Below are 22,116 nucleotides of genomic sequence, written 5' to 3'. Positions count from 1 at the left end.
GAGGAAAGCCACTTCTCATTAAAGAGAATAAATGATCCATTGTTATCTAGCAGACACGTGTCCTCATTTCAATGCATTGCTAGAAGACTGAGCAGAAAATGCACAATGAAATCCTAGTGCTCAAGATTTCAATTTCAGTTCAAACCTAAAATAACTTGATCATTCAAGTCCATCATTTTAACATCAAAAAAGCCCAAATGGCAGTGCCTTCCAACATGATCTCTATTCACTCTACTTAGTTTTGCAATTTAAGGTATCACAGAACCAAAGAAAGATGTGGCTCTCTCTGAAAAGCTGTAAGTAGGTCATGAGAGAGCCTCTGCCTCTTTTCCAGTTATTTTTCTATATCAGGATTATAACACTGAGAAAGGAGGTTAGTTCTTTATGAAACTTACATCTGTTATAACCAGACAGTCCATCAATTCTTGAAGAAATGGGGAAGACCAGATTCTTTCCAGTGAGAAGTGGCAAAGATTTATTTCAACAAGCACCTATTAAAAAACAAATTAAAACAATACTTGTTTATTTAAAAGTCTTTAAAGCCCCATGAGGCAAAACACAGTCAGGTACTACCACACTTATTATTATTATTGCATTTTTACCCCACATTATCCCACCTTTTTGCAGGCTCAATGTGGCTTACAGAGTGTTGCTATGATGCAGTCATTACATTATCTTAAATACATTCAATAATCGGTGTGTATGGTCTAGGTGTAAGGTGAAAGGTAAGGTATTGTGAAAGGTGTTTTGATGCACCTGAGTAATTTGAGAATGGTTTATTAGGATGTATTTAGTAGGCTTTGTTGAAGAGATGTGTCTTCAAATCTTAAAACTTAAATCGACTTGTTGCACTTATCAAAGTCTAGATGGGGGGGGGGGGGGGGGGGGGGGGGGGGGGGGGGGGGGGGGGAGGGGAAACTATTTACCCTAAGAAAAATGGTTAGCATGAGAATGAAGAGTACAGTCATATGATATTGTCCATCCCAAAATGCCCCTCAATACAGGCATTCCAATTTATAATAAAAATTGTGCTATCAAGTTCAACTTGAACCGTACTTTACTTTTCATAAATATGCAAAAGTGTTTTAGCTGTCACTGTGTATGTTAACTTATGGGCATTTTCTCGCCTACATTATGAGAAACCCCACTGGCTCCCACTTAAAGAACGTATCGCGTTCAAGATCTGCATGATGGTACACAAAATCATCCATGGAGATGCCCCGGCCTACATGCTAGACCTCGTGGACCTACCTCCCAGAAATGCCAAAAGATCATCCCGCAAGTTCCTTAACCTTCACTTCCCCAGCTGTAAAGGACTAAAATACAAGCTCACACATGTGACTACCTTCTCCTACATGAGCACGCAGCTGTGGAATGCACTACCAAACGACTTGAAAACAATCAACGAAACAGCTAACTTTCGTAAATCTCTGAAAATGCACCTCTTCAACAAGGCCTATAAAGAAAACCCATAGCTTAACTACACCACATTGCTAACCCTACCCAGTTTTGATAGTCATCTCTCTATAATATCTAATTAGACCTTTTTTCTCATCATTCTTCTTTCTGTATCACCAATTGTATCTGTTAGCCAGGAATGGCTATGCCATAACAAGTCTATGTAAGCCACATTGAGCCTGCAAATAGGTGGGATAATGTGGGATACAAATGCAACAAATAAATAAATATAATGTCCACAGATTAAGAGGCACAACACACTGACACAATCTGACCAGCTATCTATTGCCATTTTATAGCAGTACGTTATTTGATTATATAAAATTAACAGAATTTTCCTATGTGCAAATAGTTTGGACAATCCAATCTATTTCTTTTAAAACTCTAATTAAATCCAACTTTACGTCTGAAGAATACACTGTCATTTCCCTTTACTGTGTCTTGCAACATTTTGAATAAAGAGCTGTAATGCAATTATCAGACTGCTGTGTATCAAGGTAATGTGCAACCCTGGCAACTCCCTAGATACAATGTTTTCTCCCAGCAGACTTGTAATAAAGATTAGCTGACATGCACTACAGCACAGTGCGCATCTGCCAGAGTACAATCGACAACTTATCTTCACCTGTACTTGAGGCCTGTCAGCAAATCAATCTGTCATGTCTTCTAGCCAGACAAAAATCAAATTTTACTAACTTCCAGGAACACAAATCTGGATATACTAACTACAGATACACCGGCAAGGTGGGATTGATAAAAATCACCCAATTATGCTCTTAAACACCCCTCTATTTGCTGTTGGCAGGAAATGTGTTAATACAAGGACATTATTAGGCTACATTTAGCAATTCCTCTGAGAGGTGAAGTATAATAATAACCAAACTTGTTATACTTGATTGCTTCACCTACTGTCACCAATGAACTCTAATGCAATTCCATTTTATTTCCCACTCCGGATTTGAACTCTACTTAACTGATTAACTCGCTTGTCACTTATGAACTTTAATGCAATGCCACTTTGTATTTCTCACTCCGGAAATGGCGATCGCCATTACGGCATAATGTAAGCCAAATTGAGCCTGCAAATAGGTGGGAAAATGTGGTAAACAAATGCAACAAATAAATACATAAATAATAAATAATGTAGATTTTAGAATGAAAGCACCTAAATATAACACAAAAGTATCAATGTGCCCTAAAGATCAGTATCCGGTCTTGCTATTCTTATTTGTTCTCTTCTCACTTCTGCCTAATAAGGTCAAAGTGACAGGACAGGTAGGGTAAAAGGGTTTTTTTTCTCCCAAAGTCAACTGGAGGGATTAACTGCCTTTATGTGATTCACCCAAGGCAGGTACAGCCTGACATAAAACTTAGAATTTTGTTAAACACATAGCAAAAGTAAAATGACCAAAAATAAGCATAACTATAATGAATGAGGTAAACTTGGAGATAGGTACATTGAATATTATTTATAAGAATAATGTGCTACAGTGTCAGAAATATACACATGAAAACAGGACAATAATATAGCAGAAATATGATAAATGTCAGCAGAGTATAAATGATACATCATAATATGCAACATGAAAAAACATTCATATAACACAGACAGGATACTTAATGATGTCAGCACAATACAAATGAAGCACCTTAATAGGTACACGTTTAGAACATTCACATAACACAAAAATGATAGATATAATAACACATCTTATAGACATGCATTAGAACATTCAGATACCACAGAAATGATATAATAACACATCTTATAGGCAAGCATTACAGCATTCAAATAACAGGTGTGATACTCACAATGTCAGCATTATACAGTGAAACATCTCATTAGGCAGGCCAAGGGGTCACGTGCAGTTGAGCCATATAGACAGGCAAGATAATAGGACAAAATCATTGGGGTAAAAAGATGGGTGGATAAACTGAAGTCAAATTATATGTACAGTTCAATAAGGTATGCGCAACTGGTCTTAGTTACAAGGTATGTGGCAAGCTAGTCCAGATGTGGATTGAGTGAATGGCAGTCACCATCCCTCAAATTCTATAAATGGCGCTAAAAATTGCATGTGCAAATTAATAATGATCCAATAAGTGCTGAAAATTGGGACCTAACAATCGATTATTGGTGCTAATTGACAGTAATTCAAATGTAAACATTATTTTAAAAAGGGGGCGTAGCTATGGGAGGGTCATGGGTAGATCGGGGACGTTCCCACAATTTATACATGCTGTTTTAGAATAAAGAGGGATGCATGCCTAAGTTAGGCACGGGGGTTCACACTAGGGTTTCATTGGTGTAAATGGTTGAGCCTAAAATTATTCACGGTTCCTGGCACTACACACTTGTTAGGGTTCTGGGTATCTGTCCCAATAGGAAGCCCTTGGGCTGTCATTGGCTCCAAACCCTGGAGGTAGGAGAACTCCAAGGACAGCAGACAAAGTTACCTCCAGACTGGATATCCAGCAGAAGAAGGCTGGAAATCAGGAAACAGAGCTCTGCACTGAAGTTCAGGAACAGCCAAAGACTGGAACTGAGGAACAGATCTGTGCACTGCAACTACTACTATTAGACATATGCAGCGCTGTACACATTATATGCAGGTACTTTCTCTGTCCCTAGAGGGCTCACAATCTAAGCTTTTTGTACCTGGGGCAATGGAGGGTTAAGTGACTTACCTAAGCTCACAAGAAGCTGCAGTGGGAATTGAACCCAGTTTACCAGGATCAAGGTCCACTGCACTAGCCAGTAGGCTACTCCTCCACTCCAACTCAGGAACAGAGGCTGGGGCCAAGCAACTCATAGCAGAAGAGCAAATGTTGCGAAGGCAATGCATCCTTGCCCCATCCTTGACCATCTTTAAATCTAGACTGAAAGCCCACCTCTTTAACATTGCTTTTGACTCGTAACCACTTGTATCCACTCGCCTCCACCTACCCGCCTCTCCTCTTTCCTCTACACATTAATTGATTTGTTTGCTTTATTTTTTGTCTACTAGATTGTAAGCTCTTTGAGCAGGGACTGTTTTTCTTCTATGTTTGTGCAGTGCTGCGTATGCTTTGTAGCGCTATAGAAATGCTAAATAGTAGTAGTAGTAGTAGTGGTTCCTTACTGATGATGCCACAGTGTCTGGTGCCCAGGAATGAGGCCTGGACCACACTGAAGGAGGCAGCAGGGCACCAGGAAGAAGCTAGACAGCTGGAACACCAGAGTGAGGCTTGGATAGTCCCTGGAATGAGTGCTGGGAGGCTTGGAATACAGGGAACTGGCAGCAGAGCCATCAGTGTAGAGAGGAGGCAGTCTGGAGAAGCCAGGGAGCCTGACTACTAGAAGGAAAGGTGAGTCTGGATGCAGGGGCACGGCCATGGCTGTGACAGCGCTATTCTACAAACGCTGCCTAACTTTGAGCGCCGTTTATAGAATAGCACTATGCGCTATTTATTTTCAACACCGAGTTTTTAGGCCCTATTTATTGAATTTAGTCCCATATATATTAATGGTCTTAGAGAAGAGCGAAGCTTTCAACTGCCTCTTAAAGTAGTAATAGTCTTGAGTTAAGTGTAGCTCTTCTGGGAGAGAAAGTTCCCTCCTTGTTGTACTAGGGTACATCAAGTATTACCACTTGAATACTTTCACATACTTAACCCCTCCCCCCCCCCCCCCCCCCCCCCAGGATGCTCCCCTCACAGAAGAAATAAACAGTAGTCTCTCCTTGTTGTTTAGTCTGTTCTATTTACAGCCTGTTGATGCAGGTGGCCCAAACTGGCCCACTAAATATACACTCTAGCTTGACTGCTAGGAATTCATCCTTCTCTATTGGCTCTCTTCACCTATTTATACCCTAGAGCTCCCATTTTACTTGGTCCTCAGAGAGTTCTCACTTTCAAGTTCCTGAGTGCTACACTTCTTCTGATCCTCAGTATCCAACACTTGCCTGCTTTCTGCATACAGACCTGCTTTACCAGCCCTGATCTTTCTTGATCACTCTTCCTTTGCCTGCTATTTTTGTGTTGTTCTTGTTCAGCAAGAGCAAGACTATACTACTGAGTCTAATCACACTGTTCCTGCGCCTTAGCTCATCTTCTGTCTCCTTCCATCTGGCGATCAGGGTCTTCTCCGCCTCTGTGGGGAACACCTCTAGCTTGGGCGCCAAGTCCTGGCAGCCTCTGAGTACTAGAGAGTTCAGCCTAAAGGGAAAGGGGCCTGTCATATGTGAAAACTTACAACCTAGGTCCAGGGTCTCTGGAATTCCTTGTGATGTTGATCTGAACATGACAATTACGTACTACATTAAGTACAAGTTCAAAGCGAATTACAAATAAAATCAATAAATACATATTCTTAAAAACTCTCCCTCTTCTCACCCTCATTCCACTCCTCCACTCCCATGGATCATGTATGGCCAAGTAATGACTAGAGCTGAAGGTACAAAAAACTCAAGTGCTGGCAGAAAGTGAGTCACAGCAGATATATTGGTGAGTTAAAAGGACCAAATCCAGAAACCTGTGTCACAAATATCCCTTCTTTCTGTGTTCAGTACTGTGTGTGGCAGACTCTGAGCAGTGGCGTACCCACTTTGGGCTCAGGCCCACCTAAGATGTGGCTGGCAGGGATCCTCAGGCCCCACCAGCCAAAAACTCTCAACAACTTTCCCTCCTGCATACCTTCTAAATAGCAGATCTTCACCTGCAGTGAGCAGCGACTGATACATACTGCTCACACTGGCCCCACAGCCTTCCCTCTGATGTATTCTCACCTATGTGGAAACAGGAAGTTGCATCAGAGGGAAGGTTGTGGGGCCAACATGAGCAGTGTGCATTAGTTGCTGCTTGCTGCTGGTGAAAATCTGCTATTTAAAAGGTATGCAGGGGAGGGCGGGGATGTTTGAGAGACTATATGGCAAGCAGGAAAGAGAGGGAAAGACCAAATCACTTGTAGGACAAGGCAGAGTTCTTCTGCCCACTCATCTTGGGCCCAGGCCTACCCAAAATTGGATGTCTGGCTACGCCCCTAAGGCAGCCTGAATTCTACATTTGCTGGTCCTTGATAGCACATGGCCGTTAAAACTTATCCAGGAGCAGATGTAACAATTTTAAGCAAGACATAAAAGGTACTTAATCGATGGTTTTCAAACGTACAGATTATAACTTTCAAGTTTGGGTGGCGAAAGGTGAATTCAGTGGAATGTAGCGTAGCCATGAAGGTGGGGGATGCAAAAAAAGATCACATTGCTAAAATGTGCCCACTATCACGTTTAAATCTTACCTTTGTTGGTGGGGATGCCCAAGCCCTGCCAGCCGAGAGTTTGGCTGCCCAAGTCCCTGCCTCTGCTATTTGAGCAGCGCAGAATTTGGCAGACCCAAAACTACAAAATTTGTTCCATAGCCCCAGGAATCCATCTTTCTGAACAGGGGCTTCACCAAATACTTGTAACAGTAATAGTACCCAAAGCAACACCCAGACAAAAAAGAACAAAAAGGCAAATTCCCTACAAATGCAAATACCAAACTCGTTTTCTTTTGGTAGACGCTTTTGTATGCCCCTCTGGACCCTGGCCACATAAAATTACATAATTTATATCAGTGGCGTAGCCAGACCTGATAATTTTGGATGGGCCTAGAGCTAATATGGATGGGCACTATGTATATAGGTATGAGTCGTGTTTCATGGGATAGTCTAAATAATATATATAAGAACTCTTCCTCTCTACGATTCCCTAATGTGTCTGTTACACATGAACCTTATTCTACCAAAACATTACTGTATTTGTTCATACCGGAATTGGCGAATGACTTTATGGCACTATGTAAGCCACATTGAGCCTGCAAATAGGTAGGAAAATGTGGGATACAAATGTAACAAATAAATAAAATAATTTAGCACATATTATAATGTAAGTTTTTATTTTGAAGCTGGAATCAGAATCAGTACATTTTTACTGACTCCGAAGCCACCCAAAACTCCACGACTCCGACTCTGACTCCACAGCCCTAGAATGTACGTCATGTCCAAAAAGATGGATGCTTAGAGTTAGACTTGCTACCCAGGAAGTCCAGGGTTCAACAAAGTCTCCTATTGAGCAGTGCACCACTGGAGGGATTAGGCAAGGTCACCTTCATCCTCCATTGGTTAGTGTCTCCCCCCCACCCCCGAAAATAAACTAGCAAGGGATACTGGGCTCTATGGCATCTTTGAGAGAAATGGACGTCTATTTTTCTAAAAAGGTTGACATAACCATTTATGCTAGAGCACATAAATGTCTATGTTGCCATTTTATAACAGATGTTCATACGCAGTCACAGAGACGTTTTTATTTCTGGGTTATCCCAAAATTTTAGATGTCTATTTTTCTAAAATGAGTGTTCATGCTGCACCTCACTGACATATGAGCGTCCATTTCAGGTCATGTTCTAAGATACTAGTGAACATCAGACGTACTGCCTTAGATGTCTAAATTCCAGTTTGGGATCTTCATGATAAGATGCTTCTTCATTCCCGCATGGGAAGGGGAAAAAAATCTGTCATACAAATGTATTAGATGAAAATGCACAAAATATTTAAAAATAGTTAAAAATACTGTTTCAATGTAAGCATCAAGAAGTTTTATATGAATTCAAATTGGGAGGTTTTTGGCCAGTGATTGAGCTTTACGGCCCTTAACATTTTTAACACGCCTACAATTAGCACACGCACTAACTGTGTAGGCACCTATATGGATATTGTAGACGTGTAGTTAATGCGTGTTAAAAATGTTAACACGCCTATAACGCAGCTTAGTAAACAGGGCCTTTAATGCGTTGGCAGCAACAATGAAATACTGAGCACAATTTGATTGAACGTTGTATAGCCACGAGCTTCTGAGGTCTTTTCCTCCTTTTTTAGAATTAAGTTGATGCACACTATCCATCATGTCTATATTAGCTCCACTGTTTCTGTTTGATTGTATGAATACATGCTACTACACTGAATAATATCTTGTCGTTGATATAAATTTCAATTTGAACAACCTTTGTACAATGCTGCTTTTTTTTTTATAATTTACCAAAACATTAAAGGAAAAAAAGGGCATTAAAAAGTCAAAAATACATAAAGGAAAATAAATAATAAAAATAACCCAAAGTCCAATGTAGTCCACAGTTTTGAGAAACGTGGAAGTAAAATCCACCACCTTTAAAAGACAATTTGTGCTAACATTCTGTAACAGAATTTTGGAACCCAGATTCCATTATAGAATTAGGTGCCCAGTTAAAGAATTGCCCCCTAGATGCAGGGCCGGTCTTAGCAAGTGCGGGGCCCTGTGCAGACCAATTTGGTGGGGCCCTATCCTAGCCCAGCCCTAGCTCCGCCCCACCCTAGCTCCACCCCATTGATAAGATTATTTAATTTTTAGAAATTTTGTTTTATTTATGAAATTTCAAATAAAGACAAATGAAGCTAAACTTGTACAAAAAAACTGATTGAAATAATAAGCACAATGCTATCATGAAACCTCCCCTCCCCAGAAGTGGAGTGGCTGAGCTGCGGGATCATCATGAATGATGTGGACGGTCATCCGAGGCGAGCAGAGGTCGGAGCGGAGGCAGAGCGGGGCCCTCTTAGGCGCGGGGCCCTATGCGGCCGCCTTGGTCGCCTCTGCCTAAGACCGGCCCTGCCTACATGTCTTAGCTTGTAGGGGGCAATTCTATAACTTACAGGGAAAAAAACCCCTAATTGTAAAGGCAAAAAACCCTGATCTTTAGTACAAGAAATCCTTTCCTCTTTACTAACACAGAAGCAGAAAGATCAGAAAATATATTAATTTATATGACCGTGAAAATTAGTTTGCCTGAATTTAGGGGGGAAAAATGAGAGATAGAGACATAGGGGCCCTTTTTCTAAGCAACGGTGGGCACTAGCGCATGCCTACAACAGGGCAAAAAGCACTGTCGCGGGATATGCTGAGGCCTCCCACGGTAGTGTGCCGATCTGAAAACACTAATCCCGTGCTAAAAATAGTTTTTATTTTTTGGCATGGGAGGCATGTCTATGGGCGGTGAGTACGCATGCCTTACGCTAATCAGGTAGCGCAAGTACATTGCCGCACGCTGCCCAATTATCACGGAATTAGCATGGGGGCCCTTACCATCTAATAAAGAGGTGAGGATAAGGGATCCTATGGTAATGGCCATGTGCTAATTGGGAAATGAGCATGTGGCCATTACAGGAAAATATACAACGCAGGCAAATTACCATCATACTAAAAGTAAACAAACATGCTACAAAGACTGCCAGCCACTTTTGAGTGCAGCTTAGTAAAAAGGCCCCATAAAATCTTATCCCTGTCAAGTGCTCTTAAAAGTAGCAATAAGGGTAGCTCTATTATTAGTTTCATCAATTGAAGCTTTCAACAGTCCAGGCACATTCAATTAGCTATTGGTAATAAAACACCAGACTGCTCAGCTTCATTTGTCAGTTTCTTCAAAGAAATGGATATATAATATGCTTTAGAAACCTCTGGGCAAGTGTAACCCTGTTCTTGCCATCAAAGTTTGGGCACCAGGTAGCTCTTATTGGGTCAGCATCCAAGACTAGGACCACAAAGTACATCTTTTGAGTTTCTTACTCAGTGATCCGGGCGCAGACCGGGGTCAGAATTAGTCCAGTAGGCTGTAGGGTTTTAAGCCTCACTTTTACCCTTTTTCTCTTTTCTTTGATAGTCTGGGAGTAAATAAACTTCAGTCTCACTCAAAAAAATACTTCAGTCCAGGTTTTATAAACCAAATATGAACTTTACTAAATCCTGCAACAGACACTTCATCCAGACTTCATGTATTCTGGAGGCAAACAGATCTTTCAATATCCAACTAGGTAACATTCAAAAACAGTTAAGTGCGAGTTCAATACTTTAGTGTTAATTCAATAGTCCATTTGTAAATCCTAAGGTATATACATATTTACAACTCCTCCAGTCCATTACCCATCCCTTAGGGGTGAATAATCCAAGGCTATGTCTGCAGCACTGGTGCAGCAAGCTATCCCCTTTCAGGATCAGACCTCCCCGTCTGTCCTTTCTCTCCCAAGGGTGTACCTCTCCAGCTCCAAACAGGTCCCTTTCCCTATTCTTCCTTCCAGGCTGGGTTCCACTGCCTCCCACCTGGAGCACTCTTTTACTTCACGGTTAATGCTTTTACTGGCAGAAATCTCCACTTAGTCCATCCTTAGTTTATTGAGCCCATCCAGGACACCCCCTCTCCTAAGGGGTCCTGGTGGGGGTAGAGGCATCCAAAGACTTTGTGCTGTCCACAACATTAACTCTTATTAACTCCAAACTTCACCCCTATTGTCATTTAATAACCAGAAACATTTCCCTCAGTATTTTCCCACAAAACTCCCCTTCAGGTTGGGCTTCTCACTCTCCCTTTCCAACCCACTCCCTCCCCCCAGTGACTCTAGGAAGGGGCCTCTCATCAGTTTAGTAATGCCCATTATAATGGGGGATTACACAAGGAAGATGAAGGATTCTGTAGAACTTGTTGAAAATGTGGCAAGCATTTCTTCACAGAAAGCATCGGATTCATAGGAAACTTCACAAATTCAAATTATTATACCAAGTATTTTCAAAATTTTCTAACTTAGGGCAGGGGCGTAGTCAGATACCCAATTTTGGGTGGGCCTGGGCCCAAGATGGGTGGGCAGAAGAACCCCACCCCATCCCATAAGTGATTTGGTCTCAAATATCCTTCCTCTCCTGCACACCTTTTAAATTTCAGATTTTCAGTGAGGAGCAACTAATACACACTACTCATGTAGGCCCCACATCCTTCCCACTGATGCAGCTTCCTGTTTCTGCATAGGCGGGAAAACATCAGAGGGAAGGCTGTGGGGCCGGTGTAAGCAGTATGTATCAGTCACTGCTTCCTGCAGGTGAAGATCTACTATTTATAAGGTTTGCAGGAGGGACAGTTGTTGGGAGTTTTCAGCTTGGGAATCTCTGCTGGCCACATCGTAGGTGTGCTGCTACTGGTGGGCCTGAGCTCAAAGTGGGTGGGCCACCCACCTTCTTAATGCCATCTCTCCTACTCTTATTCCTTTTATCTGTCACATTCTCAACCTCTCACTTTCCACTGCGACTGTCCCTGCTGCCTTTAAACATGCTGTGGTCACACCTCTCCTTAAGAAGCCTTCACTTGACCCTACTTGTCCCTCTAATTACCGACCCATCTCCCTCCTTCCTTTTCTCTCCAAATTACTTGAGCGTGCTGTTCACCGCCGCTGCCTTGATTTTCTCTCCTCACATGCTATTCTTGACCCACTACAATCTGGTTTTCGCCCTCTCCACTCAACCGAAACTGCGCTTACTAAAGTCTCCAATGACCTATTACTGGCTAAATCCAGAGGTCAATATTCCATCCTCATTCTTCTTGATCTTTCCGCTGCTTTTGACACTGTCGATCACAGCATACTTCTCGATACCCTGTCCTCACTTGGATTCCAGGGCTCTGTCCTTTCCTGGTTCTCTTCCTACCTCTCCCTCCGCACCTTTAGTGTTCACTCTGGTGGATCCTCTTCTACTTCTATCCCTCTGCCTGTCGGCGTACCTCAGGGTTCTGTTCTTGGTCCCCTCCTCTTTTCTATCTACACTTCTTCCCTTGGTTCATTAATCTCATCCCATGGCTTTTCCTACCATCTCTATGCTGATGACTCCCAAATCTACCTTTCTACCCCTGATATCTCACCTTGCATCCAAACCAAAGTTTCAGCGTGCTTGTCTGACATTGCTGCCTGGATGTCTCAACGCCACCTGAAATTAAATATGACCAAAACCGAGCTTCTCATTTTCCCCCCCAAACCCACCTCCCCGCTCCCCCCGTTTTCTATGTCTGTTGATGGCTCTCTCATTCTCCCTGTCTCCTCAGCTCGAAACCTTGGGGTCATCTTTGACTCTTCTCTCTCCTTCTCTGCTCATATCCAGCAGACCGCCAAGACCTGTCGTTTCTTTCTTTACAACATCCGTAAAATCCGCCCCTTTCTTTCCGAGCACTCTACCAAAACCCTCATCCACACCCTTGTCACCTCTCGTTTAGACTACTGCAATCTGCTTCTTGCTGGCCTCCCACTTAGTCACCTCTCCCCTCTCCAGTCGGTTCAAAACTCTGCTGCCCGTCTCATCTTCCGCCAGGGTCGCTTTACTCATACTACCCCTCTCCTCAAGACCCTTCACTGGCTCCCTATCCGTTTTCGCATCCTGTTCAAACTTCTTCTACTAACCTATAAATGTATTCACTCTGCTGCTCCCCAGTATCTCTCCACACTTGTCCTTCCCTACACCCCTTCCCGTGCACTCCGCTCCATGGATAAATCCTTCTTATCTGTTCCCTTCTCCACTACTGCCAACTCCAGACTTCGCGCCTTCTGTCTCGCTGCACCCTACGCCTGGAATAAACTTCCTGAGCCCCTACGTCTTGCCCCATCCTTGGCCACCTTTAAATCTAGACTGAAAGCCCACCTCTTTAACATTGCTTTTGACTCGTAACCACTTGTAACCACTCGCCTCCACCTACCCTCCTCTCTTCCTTCCCGTTCACATTAATTAATTTGATTTGCTTACTTTATTTATTTTTTGTCTATTAGATTGTAAGCTCTTTGAGCAGGGACTGTCTTTCTTCTATGTTTGTGCAGCGCTGCGTATGCCTTGTAGCGCTATAGAAATGCTAAATAGTAATAGTAGTAGTAGTAGTAGCCTGGGCCCACCCAAGCCCACCCCTGGCTACGCCACTGACTTAGGGGCCTTTTTACTGAAGCTTAGTGCACACTAATGAAGATTAGCATGCACTGTGCCATGAGGCCCTTAGGTATAAAATAGGACATGCAGCATCTGGCGTACACTAATTCCATTAGCACGCACTAAGCTTTAGTAAAAGGGCCCCGTAGTAAGCAATAAAGTATTATCTTTCATAGTAATATAGTAGATGATGGCAGGTAAAGACCTATACAGTCCATCCGGTCTGCCCAACAAGATAAACTCATAGCATTTCTTGAATTTCTTCCAAATTATCAATCCTTTTTTCTGTATTTCTATATCCCTAAGCATGTCACTTAGGAGTTTATGTGCATTCTCGCCAGAAAAATACACAACTGTGAAAGACAAACATGTTTAATATACAGCGCTGTGTACATTTAGTAGCACTATAGAAATGATAAGCAGTAGTAGTAGTAGTAAAAAGGGTAGATTCCAATCTGGTCATCATCTTCCACAACTCTAAATTAAATCACCCTGTCCCCCTAATGATGTACTGTATCTATTATCCTGCCCATCCCACGTCACAAATTTAACTTGTTTGATTGGCAAGCAATAGAAGAATCAAGATTAACAGAGGAAACAACCATATTCAAAAACAGGCTTTGAAATTTCATCCCCTGCGACATTAACCTCAATAAGAACAATAGAGCCCTCGTACTTCCCCTCAGTTGTTACACATTCTCCAGATTCCTAACAACCTTCCACTTCAGACACTGCCACTTCGGAAAAGCTAACCATAGGCAGAACATCCGAAGTCCCTTCAGACAACAAGGATGCCGCATGAGAACCCACATTAGATGAAATCATACATCCAGAGGTGTCCACAGCAGAACTAGAAGATATTGCATCTCCAATAGAGGTAGCCATAAATATATCCATCGGACCTCCTGTTGTACTCATGGAACCAGTATTCTCTTTAACCCTCCATTTGTTCATCAGTTATATTCACTACCTGAACAAATCATCAGTCTCCTGACTCTGAAGGGGTGTGGTTAAAGGGGGATCATGCCCTTTTGGTCATGAACCTGTGCCTGTGCGCTGACTCCTTCCATGCTTCCAAGAATGACCCCATCACTCTTGGGTGAAGTCACTTCTGCAACAGCCACAATGATATCAGCACTGATTCCTCTAGGTAAGTCTCTCTGAAAACTGAGCGCAGGTTTTCCCGACTTCAACCTCTTCAGCTCACACTGGCTCTACCCTGTCTTTTAACGATGGCTCCAACACACAGGTTTTCCTGGCTTCTACCTTTCCCATAGGCCTTTCAGTCTTCTGCTATATAGGATGTTAACAATGCTGTACATACACAATCATGGGATATATTTTATCACATACCATTTTGGGATGACTACTATGCAAACTGCTATAAACCACTGTGTAGGCAACTGGCACATAATTATAGGAAATCACACTGCTTTTCATGGATTTGCTTAAGGTAACTTAGTTTGAATACAGCTGCCTGCAGAATTCCACAGATGTAGATTAGTCAGTGTTTTCGGGATCTGTTGTGTCTGTTGCTTTCAGAAAGCATTTTTTTAAACACTACCCAGAGAAGTACAGTACCTAAATATCTGGTAATACTACATATCCCCAAAGACAAACAAGTAAGACCCTTTCAAATAAAGTAATATTCTTCTAAATTTGGAGGTTAAATTCAGTAACTGTGCAAGATGGACTTTTCAGACTGACATTAGCTACTGAAAGAGGAAGCAAAACATTAAAATCTATCCTGGAAAAGGATACAAATCGAGAAAGTTCTGTTTCACATGTGGAAATGGAGAATTACTGCTACTTGTTTGGGAAGAATGGGAAAGAAAATTTGCACATGTTAAAACCTTCCCCATAAATCATAGCTGGAAGTCTACAGGTGCAGTGCAGTGCTGCTAGAGCTATGCCAGGCTTACGTAAGAGTACATATATCATGAGCTGAGAGCTGCCAGAAGTTGCTGAATGCTACATATGCATTTGACTGAATAGGGGGCCATGGGAATGTCTGTTTGCAAATCGGAGAGCGTTAACCAAGCACCTGTGGAGGTTCCTCCTGCAATCTTTCTCCCTGTCATTAAAATCGGCCATAGTACCTGAAGATTGGAGGGTGGTCAATGTAACCCTATTTCTCATCAGAAACATTCAGACTATTGGTACAATCATTAACATTATCACAATTCGATTATTGTAATGCCATGTATGCTGGTTTTAAAGAGTACCTCATGAGAGACTCCTATAAAATGTAAACGTCATGGGATAGGAGGCAATGTCCTTGTATGGATTAGGAATTGGTTACTGGACAGAAAACAGAAGATAGGGTTAAATGGCCATTTTTCTCAATGAAGGAGGGTGAACAGTGGAGTGCCGCAGGGATCTGTATTGGGATCGGTGCTATTAACATAGTTATACATGATCTGGTAATCGGAACAATGAGTGAGGTGATTAAATTTGCAGATGACATAAAACTATTCAAAGTTGTCAAAACACATGCGGATTGTGAAAAATTGCAGGAAGACTGGGCATCCAAATGGCAGATGAAATTTAATGTGGACAAATGCAAAGTGATGCACATTGGGAAGAATAATCTGAATCATACTTACCTGATGCTAGGGTCCACCTTAGGAGTCAGCACTCAAGAAAACTATCTAGGTGTCATTGTAGACAACACGCTGAAATCTCCTGCTCAATGTGTGGTGACAGCCAAAAAAAGCAAACATAATTCTATTATTAGAAAAGGGATGCAAAATAAGACCAAGAATATTATAATGCCTCTGTATTGCTTCATGGTGTGACCTCATCTTGAGTACTGTGTTCAAGTTTGGTCGCCATATCTAAAGAAAGATAATCCAATTAGAAAAGGTTCAAAGAAGAGCGAACAAAATGATAAAAGGGATGGATCTCCTCCCATATAGGCTAAAGAGGTTAGGGTTCTTGAGCTTGGAAAAGACATGACTGAAGTGGGGATATGATTGAGATCTATAAGATCCTGAGTGGTGTAGAAAGGGTAAAAGTGAATCAATTTTTCACTCTTTCAGAAAGTACAAAGACTAGGGGACACTCAATGAAATTACATAGAAATACTTTTTAAAACAAATAAGAGGAAATATTTTTTCACTCAAATAAATAGTTAAGCTCTGGAACTCACTACCGGAGGATGTGGTAACAGTGATTAGCGTATCTAGGTTTAAAAAAGGTTTGAACAAGTTCCTGGAGGAATAGTCCATAGTCTGTTATTGAGATAGACATGGGGGAAGCCACTGCTTGCCCTGGGATTGGTAGCATGGAATGTTACTACTAATTGGGTTTCTGCCAGGTACTTATGACCTGGATTGGCCACTGTTGGAAGCAGAATACTGGGCTAGATGGACAATTGGTCTGACCCAGTATGGCTATTCTTATATTCTTATATATCTGCTTTACAATCTGAAAGATTTTGGATCAATCAAGCCCATTACAGTTTTGAAAGAAGTGATTGTTCACAGGTACATCATACCAATGAATTTTTGGGAGCTGCATTTAAAGAAACTGAGAAGAGACAGATATGCAGCAATTCATCAGTGTATCAATGAACATGATGTTGAAAAATGCATTAGTTCCAGAAAAAAAACCCTGAAATTTTGCTAGCTATAATATCTTTTATCTGTATCATACAAGAATTATACAAAAAATGTTAGGTATGTTTGAAGTGAAAGAGGCTATTACAGCCAAAAGAATGTCCTTCAAAGAATGGAAAAAGGACCCAAATGAAGAAAATAACAAGCAACATAAGCACTGGCAAGCCTGATACAAATAAAGAAAGCTAAAAGAGAATATAAAGAGAAGCTTGCCGCATAGGCTAAAACTCACAGTAACAACTTTTTCAGGTACATCAGAAGCAGAAAACCTGTGAGGGAATCCATGGGACCATTAGATTATGAAGGAGCAAAAGGGGCACTCGGGGAGCAAAAGTCATAGCGGAGAAACTGAATGAATTTTTTCCTTTGGTTTTTATGGAAGAATCTGTAAGAGATCTGTCTATACTGGAAATGGTTTTCAAGGGTGATGATGCGGAGGAACTGAAAGAAATCTCGGTCAACCTGGAAGTTTTTCGACACATTAAACAGTAGCAAATCACTTGAACGGGATGGCATACATCAAAGAGTACTCAAAGAACTCAAGCATGAAATTGCTGACCTGATGTTAGTAATATGTAACCTATTGTTAAAATCATCCATAGTACCTGAAGATTGGAGGGTGGCCAATGTGACGCTAATTTTTTAAATGGGTCCAGGGATTATCCTGGAAATTACAGACCGGTAAGCCTTACGTCAGTGCAAGGCAAAATAGTGGAAACTATTATAAAGAATAAAACATACACAAACATGATTTAATGGGACAGAGTTAGAATGGGTTCAGCTGACGAAAGTCTTGCCTTACCAATTTATTTCATTTCTTTGAAGGCGTGAATAAACTTGCAGATAAAGGTTAGCTGGTTGATGCAGTGTATCTAGATTTTCAGAAAGCTTTTGACAAAGTTCCTCATGAGAGACTCCTGAGAAAATTAAAGAGTCATGGGATAGGAGGCAATGTTCTGGCGTGGATTAGGAATTGAATATTGGACAGAAAACAAAGGGTAGGGTTAAAAGGTAATTTCTCTCAGTGGAGGAGGGTGAATAGTGGAGTGCCACAGGGATCAGTACTGTGACCGGTGCTATTTAACATATTTATAAATGATAATGAAATCTGACCGAGTGAGGTGATTACATTTGCAGATGACAGAAAATTATTCAAGATTGTTAAAACACATGCGGACTGTGAAATATTGCACGAAGACCTTAGGAAACTGGAAGACTGGGCAACCAAATGGCAGATAAAATTTAATGTGGGCAAATGCACACTGGAAAGAATAATCTGAATCATAGCTAACTGATGCTAAGGTTTACCTTGGAGTTTAGCAACCAAGAAAAAGATCTAGGTGTCACTGTACATAATACGTTGAAATCTTCTACTCAATGTGCAGCGGCAGCCAAAAAAGCAAACAGGATGCTAGGAGTTATTAGGAAAAGGATGGTGAATAAGATAGAAAATACTATATAATGCCTCTGTATCGCTCCATGTTGCGACCTCACCTTGAGTTCAGTTCTAGTCGCCATATCTCAAAGTGGAATTAGAAAAGGTTCAAAGAAGAGTGACCAAAGTGATGGGACTTGATATACTGCCTTTCTGTGGGTGTTTTTGCAACTACATTCAACGTGGTTTACATATTCATATAGGTACTTATTTGTATCTGTGGCAATGGAGGGTTAAATGACTTGCCTAGAGTTACAAGGAGCTACAGTGGGAATTGAACCTAGTTCCCCAGGACCAAAGTCTGCTGAGCTAACCACTAGGCTACTCCTCCACTCCTCTAATATTAGAAAAGGCTAACGAGGTTGTGCTCTTCAACTTGGAAAAGAGACGGCGGAAGAGAGATATGCTTGAGGGCTACAAAATCCTGAGTGGTGTAGAATGAGTAGAAGTAAATCGAATTTTTACTCGTTCCAAAAGTACAAAGACCAGGGGACACTCAAGGAAGTTACAAGGAAATACTTTTAGAACCAATGGAGGAAATCTTTTTCACTCAAGGAATGAACTCAAGCTCTGGAACTCTTTGCTGGAGGATGTAGTAACAGCAGTTAGCGTATCTCGGTTTTAAAATGGTTTGGACAAGTACCTGGAGGAAAAGTCCAATGTCTGCTATTGAGACAGACAAGGGGAAGCAACTGCTTGCCCTGGGATTGGTGGCATGGAATGTTGCCACGAATTGGGTTTCTGCTAGGTACTTGTGACCTGGCTTGGCCACTGTTGGAAACAGGATACTGGGCTAGATGGACCATTGGTCTGACCCAGTATGTTATGCTATGTTATGTTATGAAAGAGGGATATAGGCAGTCTCGGAAATCCATCGTCATTGGATAATACTTGTGAACTTGATAAAATCAGTAGAAAAAAATCTGCCCCATGAAGGTCACACAGACATGACAAGCAAGTACTATACAGAATACAGTGAAGGTACATCAATAAATCTACCTCACAACAGTGGGGTAGCTATGGGGGGCCTAGGGGGTCCAAGCCCCCCATTCCAGTCTCAGGCCCCCCAATCCTGATGGCCAGTCAAGTGCCTGTGTTTTAGAAACTATTGACTGCCCTCCCTCTCCCTGCACAGCTGTCCCACTCCCTGCACCACTGTCCTTCAATTTTCTGGGCCTCTGACAGCATCAGTGACATAAACACACTGACTTCGGCAGCCTGGAAGCTTTCCCTCTGCTATAATTTCCTGTGACACCTAGGTTTGGATGGCTTCCTAAAGGAAAAGTCCATAGACCGTTATCAAAATGGACTTGGGGAAAAATCCACTGCTTATTTGTAGAATACGAGCAAGTGATTCACCTCAGAGTGAAATGAAAACAGCCGTGTCAGTGCATATGAGACTCTACCTCATGTAATACTATATAGCTGATTCGTTGAACACACTCTGTTAGCAGTTTTTGTATTTGTAGAATAAGCAGCATAAAATGTATTGTACTGTTTTGGGATCTTGCCAGGTACTTGTGACTTGGATTGGCCACTGTTGGAAACAGGATGCTGGGCTTGATGGACCTTCAGTCTGTCCCAGTATGGCAATACTTATGCACTTATGTAACAGAGGGACAGCTTCCATGGCTGGCAAAGACAGAGTGTTTTACCTCACTGACTCTGCTGGAGACACAGAAAATTGAAAAAGGGCAGTGGTGCAGGGAGCCGAAACAGGAGACGTCAAAAAGCTGAAGCAAATTAGGTTGGTCTCCCTTTCTCTCTCCTCCACGCAGCTGTCAGTCATCCCCATTCACCCAAAACAAAGCAAGCAAAACTATGGGCTGCTGTATCCATATTGTCGTCCTTTATTGTTGGTAACATTTTTATTTGATCTTGCTTATATTTTCAAATATGCTGGCTTTGAAGTATGCAGATGTACACAGGGGATGTATTGAATAATTAGTTCTAAATTGTAAATCATTGTGTCATTTGGAGGGGCTGGTTATAGGGACTGCTTGTATTCGTGCAGAGTTGTTTTCACCTAGTAAAGGGCCACCAAAACAGACATCATGTTATGAGAATCAGGTGCTTAACAATCAGACTTACTATTTATAAGTAAAATTTAAACAAAAAACATTAATTAGGTTGAGACCTGGGAGCATTTAATATCTTTTGTCCTGTGTCTACATCAAAAGAAAAAGATGGCATGTGGAAACTTGCTCCTTTTGTTTTATGGATTGCAATGGTATATTACAAACACGCACTTGCCTTTTTATTACTACTATTTCACAGAGAGGTATTGAATAATGAGGGAATAATGAGGGAAGGGCTTCCTTCATGCTCTGGAATTTACTCCCAGAAGGGCTACGTCTAACTCGAGACCACCTCTACTTCAGGAAGCAGGTGAAAGCCTGGATCTTCTCACAAGCATTTCATACATAGGGTGACTGCCTATATACTCATTCTGTACCTAGACTAGCTTGCTACACACACAGTAACTTAGACCAGTTCCTTATATCCTGTTCAACTGTACAAAGAACTTGCCTGGAATTTAGCCACCCATCTATTTATCCCAACTGAGTCTGTACCACCCATCTTGTTCCTGTCTATATATCTGCACTTGGCCCTTCAGCTATATGGTAAGCTGTGTTGTAGAAAAGCATTAGCATCACATCTATGTTATTTGACTGTTATAATGCATGCTGTTAAATGTATATATTTTTGATACTGATTCATAGTAGTCCTATTAGGTTTCAATTTGCTATTCTCAAGTTTACCTCATTTAGGGACACTTTTACTAAATGGCGGTAAGCCCAATGCAGGCTTAACGCTCGGCAATCTGGAACTACCGCCAGCCCAGCACAGGCGCCTGCGGTAATTCCACCCCCAGCGCACGGCATTTCCAGCAGTTCCTGGGTTAGTGCGGGAAACCTTGCCGCCACCTCAGAGGACGGCGGCAAGTGCTCTCCCTCCCCTGCTGCCCAGTTACTGCTGGGTTAACACGGGAGCCCTTACTGCCTCCTAAATAGGAAGCAGTAAGGGCTTCTCCAGGAATTGGCCACACAGCAAGTGCTTAACTTACTGCATGGCTATTTCCGTTTTTAAGAAAATCCTGCTGAAGTAAAGGGGGCCTCAGTGCGCAGTAAACCCACGAGCAGACACCACTGCAGGGGTCCTTTTATCGCAGCTTGGTAAAAGGACGCACTAGTTAACACTCATGCCTTCAAAGCTAGGAAGGCCTTCTGTGTTGACTGGGTAGCATGAGATACATCTGGAAAAATCTGAATGGTGTTAGAACAAGTTAATCTTATTTTCAAAATAAGACTTCATGACTGCAATCTTATCAACCTCATTAGAAAAAACAACCAAGAAGGTGGCCCTAGCAGAAATATTATCCAGCTTGCATTGTGTGTACCTTTGGAGGGGACCTAATTTTATAAGAGCCCATTTGTGTATGCAAATCAGCATTTTACATGCACAGTTTATAAAATTACCCTCCTAAAGCCAAAACACTCCTGAGCCCTGTGGAACTAGATAAATATAAATATCCCCGATACGCCTTGCCCTATGACAGGATTGAGAGCTGAGGTGGGTGGGTAACATACTAAATAAAAAAATGTGGTCAGGTTGACCAAAACTCACAGCTAAACATGAACTAGAGTTACATGAACACATTTCTTGATTAGGTTTTGAGACCTACACTCCTTTCATCATGTACAAACAAAATGAACAGGTTAGCCCAAAGCATAGTATTACCTGAATATACAAGTAGATCATAGGCCAAATTACAATGAGGCTATAAAGTGAAAGGATGGGAGCGGAGAAAGAAGGATTAAAGGGTGATATA

The 22,116-nt window shown here is 41.8% G+C and overlaps 1 protein-coding gene across 3 annotated transcripts in view; it reads right to left on the bottom strand.

The window, feature by feature from the left end:
- Window positions 1-22,116, bottom strand: part of PTPRE (protein tyrosine phosphatase receptor type E) — a 435,598-nt gene that overhangs the window by 250,411 nt on the left and 163,071 nt on the right. For all 3 annotated transcript variants that reach the window (XM_030202956.1, XM_030202958.1, XM_030202957.1), the window contains one exon: window positions 396-491. The gene's annotated coding sequence lies outside the window, so the exon portion shown is untranslated. The remainder of the gene's footprint in view (window positions 1-395; window positions 492-22,116) is intronic.

The sequence above is a fragment of the Microcaecilia unicolor genome, chromosome 5 (assembly GCF_901765095.1).
Source record: "Microcaecilia unicolor chromosome 5, aMicUni1.1, whole genome shotgun sequence".
In the NCBI taxonomy this organism is placed as follows: Eukaryota; Metazoa; Chordata; class Amphibia; order Gymnophiona; family Siphonopidae; genus Microcaecilia; species Microcaecilia unicolor.
Note: the sequence above shows the minus strand (reverse complement) of the source record. Positions and strands in the feature narration are given on the sequence as shown.